This window comes from Abramis brama (assembly GCF_963993115.1).
Source record: "Abramis brama genome assembly, chromosome: 23".
NCBI classification, from domain to species: domain Eukaryota; kingdom Metazoa; phylum Chordata; class Actinopteri; order Cypriniformes; family Leuciscidae; genus Abramis; species Abramis brama.
In genome coordinates, this window is record NC_139985.1 from 16,664,827 (window position 1) to 16,678,198 (window position 13,372).

A 13,372-nucleotide genomic window follows, 5' to 3' on the forward strand; every position below is an offset into this window, starting at 1 on the left:
ATATCTCGCGATATTTTCTCCCGCGATCGATTCTCGATGCGCTCTTGCCAAGTATCGATCTTAAAAGCCATTAGGGCGGGCGTACACGGTGCGAGTTCGGACACTCGGGAGGTCGTGAGATATTGCACACGTTGCGAGTCAGTTTAACTGATAATCGCGTTAAAGCAGCTGGTACACGGCACGACTGTCCTGCATGAATTGTATCCCGAGCCGGCAGCAATCACGTGGGCTTTCGCGCTAAACCGTCATGTTGCGAATGGGAGAGAGAGAGAGAGAGAGAGAGAAAAGTGTGTGTGTGTGTGTGTGTGTATGTGACAGTGACGACAGTGTATGCGCACGCTGTATGGTTGCTGCCACTGAGGTATAGCCCCATCGACGTGGTTGTGTATGATTAGGCAATAGGGGACAGCTGGTGGAAAAACATGTTTAAATATTATCGGGAGGTCGGGAGGTGCTCGTAACGTGCTCGGCTCCGCTTGTAATTCCTCTCACACGCTGCGAGCCGCGACCACGCAGGCATCGATTCCACTCGATTTCTCCCGAGTGAAAAAAATCATCTGCAGCAAAACAAAAATAGTGTCTGTGACTGTTTTGTTGCAACTGATAAGACACAAGTTGTTTTTGTTATTGCGTTTCATCCAAAAAAATAAATGGAGATTAATTTTCCTAATTAAAAAAAAAATCTTTTTATTTCTTAAAACATGATATATTGTGAGTTATTACTGATAATATATCGATTATATCGATTATCCATATCGTGAAATTATCGGTATCGTGAACAATGTATCGCGTATCGTATCGTGAAGTACCCAGTGATTCCCAGCCCTAGTGTTTTCCTTCTGTTTTTGTCTTAAGCTGATCACATGCCTAGTGGTGCTTTAATGGCTGCTGTGATGATACTTTAAAGGGTATGGATTTAGAGATGCAACTTACTGGAGAGATGCTAAGCTGAAAAGTCTTTCAAAGAAGTTGTCTTTTATGTATCACCTTAAGTTTTAACCACATAAAAATTCTACAGCTAAAGCAAAAATAGGTTTAAAGCCAAATCAATGGTGTAAAATTCTGCTCTTGGAAGGACGCCATCCAAAAAGTTTTATTCCAACCCTAATTAAATGCACTTGAACTGGCTAATCAAGGTCTTCAGTATTACTAGAAACTGTCAGACTTGTGTGTTGGATCAAGGTTAAGCTGAACTCTGCAGTAAGGTGTTCCTCCAGCGCAGGTTTAGTTTATCAATGAGAAAATAGTTGGCACATCTAGTTTTGCTCAATTAATCTATAACCTCTGTAATTATAACCAAAGTTTGCAATAAATTATTATAGATATAGAAGTACAGAAAATCTGCTGTTCAATTTTACCATGATTTTTCATTGCAGTACAGCATGTGCCAGAAAGCGAGACTCTTTTTTGTTTTGTTTTTTTTGGACATGATGTCTATTTAAGAAAATAATAAACCCTGCTTCATTGTGGAGTATCACTAGTGCCACTGCACCATCACAGCTCATTCACAGGCTAACAGCCATTATTCTTTTGTTTAGCCTGTAGGTGGAATAACACACGTCAATGGCATCTCTCTATCTTGAAATATCCTGCTTTCCTGCACCCAATACCAACACATGGTCTGGAAAAACAATATATTCTGTGAGTCGCTTCCTTAAACATAATATTGATTTGACTTATCTCTCTCCAAGATCCAGTATCTCCCTCAGGCTAATCCAAATGGCTCAGTTCCCCAGTATGTTTACTGATTGAGATCGGCTATAGTTTGGTATTTCCCCAGTGCAAAATCATTGCAAGCATTAGCATGTGCATGAAATGGAGTGTGAACACCGGTCGCATATTTTCAATCAAGTGTTCATGTGTTGGTATAACACATAAAATCAATAATCTTTAGTCAGTAAGATGCCAGATTCTGATTCTGAAAGTCAAGTCAACTCCTAAAGCTTTTATACTAATGTTTTTATTTAAGAGTACAGTAGGGTTCATTAGTTCGATCAGGTATCATAATTCACTCACATGTACAACTAATTTTAATATCTAAAAACACTTGGGCACCACCATTTTCACTCTTAAATACAAGCCAAACTTGCAAGGTGTCATTTGCAGTTTCTTGTTGCAGCGAACACTCATTGATATAATTTCACACGTTGTGTCCAATTAGTTGCAATAATTATGTCCTCGGCTCTCTATTGTGGCCTTTGTTCACTTCTCTCCAGCCTCTCGACCATTGTGCCGACAAGCAGTTTTTAGCGCATGCAGCCTTATCGTGTTTTGCCTCTGTTGACCTTCATCAGTCCCACACGTCTCTTCTGCCGGTCTCAGATGACCCAATTAAACTCTTTCTCTCATTCTGCACCGCCGCTCTCACCGGACTCAAGTCCGGACCGCTAAAAGGGTGAGAGTCAAGGTTCAGGAAAGGGCATCTCCATGGTGAAATGCTGTTGCACGAGAAAAATATGCTGTAATGATAGTCTAGCCAGGAAGTAAATGGAGACACCGTCATACGCATCGGCCTGTCCGCTGTAAATAGGTGGTAGTAACAGAAACGCGTCCAATAGGATTCCTCTATCAAAGCCTAATCAATCCCAGATCCCACAGGGTGATGATGACGTTCTCTAATGTTGCCAATACACTTGTGTTTGTCTTAGAGAAAATGTGTTTAAAATGTAAGTTTCTCAATGATTAATTTGAGAATTCACCCAGTGGATAAAGACAGTTTTATAGCACTGCACATGTTTGGTAGTTTAGGCTTGAATGGATGTTTTTGAAAGTTTAATAAAACCCCATTATCAATCAAATGAAATTGCTGATGTCATTCCTGTGAAGCCATGAAGTCATTTTAAAGAGCCGTAGATGATCTCAAGGTTATATATTCACATCATGCTCTGCTAAAAAACTTTTCGGTCTTGGACTTGCAGGTCAGCACTAACTTTTCCATTCCAAGTACCCGGAAATGGCTGATAAGATATATATAGGCCTACAGTATTGGGCCAACATTTTTAATGGTCTTAAACAGAAAATACTGCAGATAAAGTAACTTGGCACGGAATAGCCTTCCCCTTTCCGTGTAGGTAAACTTGCAGACAGCTTTTCAGTTCATGATAGTTGAAAAATGTCTCCCAGTTTGTTTGAGTTTAATGTGAGAATATTCCAAATATTCACTATAGGGTTCAAATCTGGACTCAAAACATGAGCCTGATGGACTTGTTCTCAAGCCACTTCTTGGTTGTCTTTGCAATTTGGCCTGGAGCATTGTCTTGTTGAAAAATATAACAACTTTTCATTTGTGGGAAGCAAGCCATTCTGTAATGTTCTAATGTTTACAAAGCATTAAATGACTTTTCACAGTGAAGTAGCTCACCAATACCAGCAGAAAAAGACTCCGCACACGACACCTCTTCCTCCATGCTTCACTGTGGTAGAGCGGCATTTATTATTATATTTCTCAGCAGATTTTTGAAGACGGCACTCTGGAGCATCACCATGCAACTTGTGTTTCATTGTGATTCATCACTCCACACACAACTTCCTATATTCTGCCAAAAACTTAATTCTGTCTTTGATGTTTTTTGAGACAGCAATGGCTTTTTAAGTAGTGGATTTGCTTAAATTTAGCTTATTTCCTGACCAATAATTTGTGGTTAAGACAATTAAAAGCTTAGTGTTTAGCCATTTTGGGGTTTGCACCGGTGTCCACCAACGTGCAAATATTGATTTCTCTGTCTATTATTGCGCTTGAATGGACAAATTCACACAAAAATTGTCAACATGCCCGTCTTGTCGAATATCCTAGCAAACAGTAGGTTATGTTTTAAGTGAACGTAATCAGTCGAGAAAGATTACGCATGTGTTCAGTACTGGATCTGTGCATTGTCTTAAAGTGACAGCAGCCTAATATTCCTGCGGTCTGTATGTGTTTCCATATCTAACAGAAGACATGGAAATAACTCACTGCTCTTGACTGAATAGCTTTTGTAACTTTAATAATGATTAATCTTTAATTTATACAGTGAGTATTATATGCAATGTTGTTTTACATTTGATTACTGCATTTAATTTCTGCACCTGAAAATTACTGTTAGATACCTAAATAACCTGAAAAGCACTGCTTATTTTATTTCTGTTTTTGCTCTATTGTAGGCCTATTTATTTCTGCTGTTGCTTATAGTTGGATTAGTATTATTATTATTATTTTTTTTTTGACAGTAGGGCTGCACGATTAATAAATGCACAAAATAAAACTGCACGCGATTTGGCAAAGGCAGGGTTTTTCCTGGGTCAAAAATGGTCTTCGGTGCTAGCTGACAGACATGGTCATCCACACACACAGTAAAAAGTCGCCTACCCACGTGATCTGCGAGCCCAATGTTGACAATACATTTAAATGCAATAAAACAGTTTTTGATTTTGCTTATCTTATTTTGATATCTCATATTATGTATGATCTCTTACCTTGATGTTGGTTTCTTTTGTTCCTCATTGTTTACTCATTCAAATTTTTTTTTTGGCCCCTCATTTTCTTCCGGACTGTGGCTGTTATAGGTTATGCAATTATCAGACACATATATTACCTGTCATCATCACTGTCATCCTTTCTTGCCCTCTCTGCAAAAAAAAAAAAGCTGTGATTTCCCCAATGATACGATAAGATCCTTCTTTGTTAGACCTACTAATTAATTTGGTATATTATCATATCAATATTAAAAAGTAACATTAAAAAGTTTATTTTAACTAATAGTCTAATTTTCTACCATATACAATAGAGTAGAATTAGCAGCTAGCTAACAACAACTTGCTTTGTGCTTTGTTCTGTTTTCACCTCACTCCAGTCTAAACTAAATGATTTTATGGGTAATTTACTACACATTGTCAATATAAAAATAACCTGAAAATACTGTGGATTATTAGGGCTAAATCTTTGTTAAATGGGGTAAGCATACTTCTCATTTCAGAGGTGTTCTGAGTAAATGATTTGTTATACACCGATTCAGACTGTGACGTCTCGGTGAGTTCAGTGTTGGACAGATCAGTTGTTTGAACTGATTCATTTTAATGAATGGTAAATGGAGTCATTAGGTCGCAAAGTGGACAATTTACACCCAGCAGTAATTCAGAAAAAAATTCTCTGAATGCGCCACGTGCAACATGGATTCGGATTTCCGACCTTTTACCATGGCTGATTTTGATTAATATGTGCGAGGGAGAGAGGGCAAAGACTAGGTAGGGGCTCTTTGCTTGTTCTCGCTCTCTCAGTTAACATGTGCCCTGTCACAGGTGCAGCAGTCATCTACATCACTCATAAATCACAATAACTGATCAAATAAGGCTTTGGCTGGACAAAATTAGTTTTTGTGGCCGGCAAAACATTTTCAGCAGTTCAAAAAATGGTATTCGAATCAATCCAAATTAAATGCAAATAAACAGTTTGTTATATTACCTTATGCTGTTTATTTGTGAAATAAAAAAATAATCACTGCCAGGACAGATCATAAAACAAAGTGTTTAGAACTATTTTACATTTAAAGGGGCATTCCACCAATTTGAACATTGTTTTTTATTTAAAGTGGGTCATATATGTAGTCGAAATGTAAAATAAATTTTGAATTTGGTGCCTTCGTGACCGAGGAAAGACAAAAAATAACTTCAGGACGCATTTGTATGAAAGACAACAACTCCCACAATGCACCACATTGCACAGCTCCGCAAGCCACTCCCACTAATCCAGAAAGCGCATATCTGCCTATAAGAGAAATCACTCTTCCGTCTACAAGGCTAGCTACCACCAGAGCTTGAAATTCATTTCACATTCACACAAAATGTCTAGTTAGTTGGCGAACTCATTAGTGCATTACTCCTCGTTTGTATTTCTTTTGAAAAGGTGAATTATTGCATGGTACCTGGATGTTCAGTCAGAACATATGCGGTGCGAAACTAGGATAGTTCTCAACACAAAAGTCTGTGTCCTCGTCTGATTCAGAGATTTCGTCCAGGAGAAATTGTCATCGTTGAAATTCTTTGCCGCAGACGGACTCTACCTCTGTGTTCGTAGCGGTTCGTAGTTGCATAGTGAGATCACCGGCGCCACCAGTCCGCCCTAACTCGAGCCAGTCCGGGCTCCTCGTCCGCGGCAGGCAGGTCTTCTGCCTCGGCTGCTCTTCGCTATAATGCGGCTTGTAAAGGTAGCCACAAACACCTGATTCAAGCATCAGACTTCCGAAATCCTCTTCTTCTATATCATATTGAGTACTCTCCTCCGCTATTGTCATAACTTTACATCTGTCTCCACAGCGCCTGTTAGCTTAGCTTCAAACAAGATGGAGGATATTGCTTTCAGTTTCAGAGAGTAAAGTCCCACCCACTGATCTGTAATAGGTCTGTAGCGTGAGCGGGTCCCGTCCCTGGGAAAGATGAGGAACTAGTGCTTGTAGTCTCAACAGAAATCCCCCCCTCTTACACTTCCTCCTACAATGACGCAAAATGACGATTTTTGCGTCATTGTAGGAGGAAGTGTAAGAGGTAAATAACGGATTTCTCCCGTCTCAGGGGAAAATGAGAGAGTGTTGCACGACCATTCAATAGTATGACTGGGTTTCTAACAATGCAAAGCTTAATGCAAATGGGTGGAGTGTCCCTTTAAAAATCTGCAAATTTATATGTAAAAAGTCACTGAGTGACTGATTTGAAAAGTTAGTAATAAAATGAACAACAAAGGAACACATTACACATTGCAAAAGTGTCAGGTCTATTATTTTGCATGTACACGAAGACTTTATGCACTGTTCATTTGACAAAATATTTTGGTTTCACTTTTTTTTGATGGTCCCTTTAACTCATTCTGTTGATCTGTTGAAGTAACGTTGCACCTACATGTCTACTAACTCTCGTTAGAGTGTTAGTAGAGTATTAGTAGACTGGTAGGGTTAGTAGAATAAGTTGACATGTAGTTGCAAAGTTACTTATAGCCAGTAGAATGTCTGTTGGAGGACCATCACAATAAAGAGTTAGCAGATATTAAGCAGACAGTCTACCAATACTCTAATGAGAGTTAGTTAACACATAGGTGCAACGTTACTTTATAGTACACAGAATGTTCAAAAAGGGACCATTTAAAATAAAGTGTTACCAATATTTTCAATACAGAAAAAACCCTGAGGTGAAAAGACCCTTCATTTCTCTTTGTGCTGTTGCACATTTTTCTCAACTAATCATAGGTTCTGTATCAAATTCAGGGTTGTTTTTCTGAAGCTACAGTCCTGAAGTCTCACAAAAATTGTGCACAGCATGTCGACAAATAGCAAGGAATTAGGAATAGAGGTTGTTTTTGCAATGATTTGCACTGCCTTCAGTTTTCAAACAACTCCCAGATCGAAGAAAAATTGCAGCATGTGAAAATTGAGACACATTTGTGTTCGTCACAGCCATCTAAGGCCGCATTTACACTGCAGGTCTTTATGTCCAATTCAGATTTGTTGACTATATCAGATTTGTTTTTGTTTTTTTAATGACCAGCTTACATCTTCTTTTAAAAGTGACCCATATCCAATATCTGCACCCTATACATTTGTCGAAACATCTAAAGGTAGGCATACTGGAAAAGCTTTGGTCGAAAAGGAAGTAAGAACAGTGCGATCTACAACAAAATAATACAAGCTTTTGCTTTTCGTACCATCTTTAAAGGTCAGCAAAACATTGCGTTGAAACTTTGTCCTCGATTGCGCCATTGAAAAGAGTCATGTGATCCCGGTTTGTGTCCACCTGAGTTGACGTCATTCGCCACTGTCGCCTTTTCAATGACGTACATTGAAAATGTACGTCATTCAATTTATTTCCACATATGAATGAGGCCTGAAACTGATCTGAGAATATCGGAATCCATGTGCTTTTTTCCTGCTTACACATGCATGGGGCATTTATGATCTGTGATCTTTTTATTGATTTTTTTTTTTTTTTGACAGCTGTTGTTGATGGGATAATGTACCCACAAATATTGAAATAGCATTGTTTTTATTTTGAAAAACCTTAGTCACATTAACTCATCATTATGATCTTCACATGAAATTAAAAACAGTGTCTCATCTTCTGCATTTAAAAAAAAAAAAAAAAAAACGGAAGAGAAACAAATTTATTGGTTATTTATTTATTGACCCCTCATTTCTACAAGGCACTAAGTAACAGTTGTGTTCTGTGTTTTCTTTATGTCCAGACTGTAGAGACTCCTCCGCTGCAAGGTTCACATCGGAGCAAGAACTGATCACATGGTAAGCCAAGAAATAGCTCTCTTGTTCTTTCCTTTTTTGTCAACATCAAGGCACCTTGAGTCCCGCACACACGTGGTCTCTGGATAATTGACGAGCTGTAATTGAATCATGGGATGGCTGAAGGTTAACTCTGACAGTGATTCGCCAATTTTTCATGTCTAAAATAACCGAAATGTCTGCACTATTTGTGCAAAATACATTTTGTTAAGAACAGCGGTACCATGTACTTTGTTGTTTAATTTATCAACAGTATCAGTTGATATTTCCACTTTCTAACATTTAGATGCTCTTTGCCATCATTTAACACTCATTTAAACTCAGTATTATTAAATTATTATTGTTTTTAAAGACTGTTAAATGTAATCATTAGCAAATCTCAAAATTAATTTAAAAAAAATACATTTTCTAAATTTACTTTATATTTTATTTTTAATTTAAAGTAGCATTTAAAATGATTGACTTATTTAAAGTAACATTTAAAACAACCAATTTCAGTTTTCAGTATTTATTTTAAATCTAAAGTAATGAAATAAACAGTGCTTTTCAGTAATCAAATGTAAAACAACATTGCATATAATCTTCACTGTATAAATTAAATAAATATGAATAATTATTAGTTACAAAAGCTATTCAGTCAAACTTTAGTTTTAATTTAATTTAGCATTTAAAATGATTGATTTCAGTGTTAAGTTTTTATTTCTCATTTAAACGTGATTTTGGAGCTTGCCGTGCATAGTTTGAGAAATAATTATGTATGCTTATTAATGTGAGTTCTTGAGCTAACTGAGTGCTTGTCATTTAAGGGACAGCAGTTTTGACTCCCTTTTTTTGAAGCTGAAATGACCTGTAATTTAGTCTGGTAGTGTCAGTCCAACCTGTCAAGTCAGGACCACTTCACAAGAGGCACAGATAAGAACTCTGGGTAATTCCTCTCCAACAGGGTGTATTGTTTCAGGGATCAAGGTGCGTGAGTTTGAGCATTTTCAAAACCAAGCTGCATTCAGAACTGAAGCAGGATGGGCTCGAATAAGTTCAACCAATGTATGCTAAAGCAATTTTGGATGTGGAATAGTTTATTCTTTTGGTCTTATTATGGTTCATTATGAAATTCCTAAATTCTATAATGTTGAATCGCAATAAATGCTATTTTTAGTCCAAACCGCTTTTGTCAGGCTTTCTTGAGTGTTGCCACAGACACACTGAGTATAGAGTGGCTAGTCTTGAGGTGGAGATTGGTTTGTCTCTAAGCTGTTGGAGAATGGAAGAAAATAGAGGCCTCTAATAAGCCTCTTAACTTCTGTATTTGTTTCAGGCCTTTTACAACATGATGGGCTAAGAAAAACTACTTTTGGACTGGCAGTGTGGATGAATTTTGGCTTTTAAGGCTTTTGCGTATTATCATACCCATTTTTGGACATATTTGTCATGTGGTTCTCAGAAGTTTATCTGAAATGTAATGAAAGCCAAGCTATTGTGCTTTCAAAGCAAAGATATGCATCTGTTTCGAGTTGTGAAGGTGCTGTGTAGGATTGGAGCCAGAGGGGTTTGCTTTAGTGTAGCCTGCATCCATCATGTAATCGATGTCCACAATTTCTGGACTTTGGCTGTTCAACAATATTCAATTTCCATGTTTTGGCTTTGGGCAAAAATACCCTGCATGGTTACTGCACCAGCTTTAGAAAACAAAGTTAGGCTTATCTGTGTCTGGGATGTTTTAACCGTTTAATCTTTTAGAGGTTTGACCATGAAAAGGGCACCTAGTCGATGCTTTAAGACTCACTGCCTTTATAAAAACAAAGCCTCATTTACTTTCACTGTTTATTAAGTAAGAATTGTGCAAATACTTAACATTTATTAAAATGCAGATGAAATGCTTATTGCTTAATCCAGTACAGGCACTTAACAAGAAAACATCAGCAAATCAATGTCAATCAAGTGGTGCAAAAAAGTGTTGTAGGGATAGCAAAACGTTTACCAAATGAACATGTTCCATGTAGGGATAGCAAAAATGTAATGAAATGGGCTTATAATACATATTAATGTAGTTTTTTTATTGTACAAAGTCTGATGTTTATTATGGTTAAAAAGTGAAAATTCTATCATCATTTCACCCTTATGTTGTTCCAAACCTGTAAGACTTTCGTTCATCTTCAAAACACAAATGAAAATATTTATGTCCACACAGCTACCACTTTGACATTTCAAAAAGGTCATAAATTGATCTTAACTATAATTTGGCTGGTTCTGTTGACCAGCGTGACCGATCGGGACGCGTTTGAACAGTTTTTATATTTGACATGCAGTCTTAACATAGCATGACAGTCAAAAAACAGCACAAGATGCCACACATCTGCCAAAAGAGAGGTTCACACTAACAGCGATTTGCCGTGCCAACGCAAGCGGATGTCATTCATTTTCAATGAGAGGTGGCAATTTCCAGGGGGAACAAGTGGCAGCATTGAGTAGAGGTCAACTTCATGCAAATGAGTAGCGACTACTAATGGGGGCAGTTGGATTCCAAAGAAGTGTAGGTCCAGTCGATCTCCGATCTCTGTCTGTGTAAATGTGTCATAGGGATTTGATTGCTTAGTTTAACATTCCAACGACTAATTAATTTAGCCTTTACAATGAATTTTAGCCTAAGGCAAAATTTTAAAAGTGCTGTTTATTTCATGTTCAATGTTCATCATACTATCAAATTCCACAAACTAAGCAACTCCAACTTGTTTTTTTTTTCTTTTCTAGGTAGCTTCTGCAAGATTAATAAAAGAGCTTGCTTTGGTTTGTGTGATACAGTTTATATTTGGCATGTCAGAGAGATCGGAACTTGAAATCAAAAATGACATCGTAGATATTCTAATATATACGAATACATTGCTTGATATTTGATACCCGTTCGAATTAGATTTTTCTCAAAAGTGACAGACCTAAAATATATATATATATATATATATATATATATATATATATATATATATATATATATATATATATATCATGGTTTCAACAAACATTATTAAGTGGCACAACTGGTTTAAAAACACCAAATCAGCATATTTTTGAAGGAGTAAAAACTGCTGAAATCTCTGCTGAAATATATTTTTTTATCAAATAATTGCAGCCTTGGTGAACATAAGAAACATTTGACCAACCCTTAAACTTTTGGTTGGTATCGTATTTCATAGTCTTGCATGTGTAGGGCTGGGTATTGCTAAAAAATGTTCGATATCGATACCTTGACTTCGATACCAGTTTCTGAACGATACTTTTTTCGATACCAATTTTATGAAATCCGTTTTAACATTACATTACCTCAACAAAAAAAAACCTTTGGTTTTATTTTCTTAGTTTGTTGACTTTTTACAGACTCAAAGACTCATATGGTACTTGGGGGGTGAAATATATGCCTCACGCTCAAGCGCACGCTTAAAGCTTGCCGCAAAGCACTGGCAAAAGTAGCCTAATGATTATAAATGTAAGAATAACAAAACATTTTAATTGTTTATTAATAAACTAGTGTTTTCTGAGTCAGTGTCAGCTGCAAAGATGAAGTTGACGATGTTGACTCGTCATCTCCACTGTATAGTGAGCGTGAAATGCACCTTGAAATGCGATTTAGAATTGGTTCTTTTAAAAGTAGACATTTCAAGCTTTCCATAGGCCTATTTCTCATGTCTGTGAGGCAAGTAGCCTATATGCTGAGTTTCGGTTTATTTATGTGACGCACTGCTGGTCTTCTTGCTGTCAAAGACGGAGCAACTTTATGCTCTTAAGTTTATTTTGTGCACTGTCAAGTGCTTCATCAGATTTGTTGTGTTGCTGGTCTTGGCAGCAATTATCTTGTCGCAAATGTTGCATTGCGTGCTGTTGGCGTCAAGGCTGGTGAAATGTAGCCACACTTTTGATCTTTTCCACATCTTTTACATCTATGGGGGTTGGGATACTTACCCTATTTAAACTGCACATGTCTGCGCCGCATCACGGCCACCGAAAATTATCGGCAGAAAATGTAACGATATGTGATATGAAACCGAAATCGCGACACTCAGATCCACGAACCTGCGTTACGGTGTGAGAGGGCAGAATTGCGACACACCCCTTCCAACTCCCAGAGTCCAGATCCAATGCTGCCACATCTTTAAATTACTATTGGGCAATTCCAGCGTTATGGACGTGACATTTGCAGTCAAAACTTGAAATATAAATTCTCAGAAAATGCATTTAATACAAATATATTGAAACGTCTGTTTATATATCCATACTCCCTAAATAAAGGAGTCCAGGCATTATAAAAATATCAGTCTACACATGCGCTTTATATTTAATATGAGGGAAATACACATGCGTTACGGATGTGACACAAAAAAAATCTTTAACTTTTAGGTGGCAAAATATATTTTTATTACAAAATATATTTTTGTAATTCTGTGAATTACACTACGCAAACCAAAAGTAATACTACCCACCGGATCGCATTTATGAGGAAAAAACAATGTTACGGACGTGAGCACTCTGAAAGCGACACTAAAAGACTGATTTAAAACTTTCACAAAGACCTCAAACAGGCATTTAAAACACCACATATTAAGGATTAGCATATCAAGCAAAATAATATTCGATGATTGTTCGAAAATCGTACCTCTCCCCCGACATGCTCACCGATAAGACGGCGTTCGCTCAAATCCCGTTCCGACATTAAATGATGTGTTGTAGCCTAGTCATTAAAGAAAACGATTTAGTTTCATATTTTTTTACATTTTTTTTATTTCATCTATGTTGATTATATGAAAAGTGAAAAGCATGAGTAAGATCATAAGATGCGCAATATATCGGGAGACAAATGGACAAATGGCCTCTCGTTTTTTCACGTAGTATAACTGCGCAGCGCATATGTGTTGTACGTCACACGTAGGCTCACTATTGGCCGACGCTGGTCATGTGTGTGATGCGTGTGACGTGCAACACAGACGCGCTGCGCTAAAACACTACGTGAAATAACTTGAGGCCCAGAGAGAAGGAAATGAATAGTGGAATAAAGTCGTTATTTTTTTATTTTTTTTTGCACACAAAAAGTATTCTCGTCGCTTTATAAGATTGAGCCACTGTAGTCACTT

The 13,372-nt window shown here is 37.3% G+C and overlaps 1 protein-coding gene across 1 annotated transcript in view; it reads left to right on the forward strand.

Annotated features, from left to right (window-relative positions):
* tbl1xr1a (TBL1X/Y related 1a) overlaps positions 1-13,372 on the forward strand; it is a 64,940-nt gene that overhangs the window by 22,766 nt on the left and 28,802 nt on the right. The window contains exon 2 of the mRNA XM_084100597.1: positions 8,204-8,258. The gene's annotated coding sequence lies outside the window, so the exon portion shown is untranslated. The remainder of the gene's footprint in view (positions 1-8,203; positions 8,259-13,372) is intronic.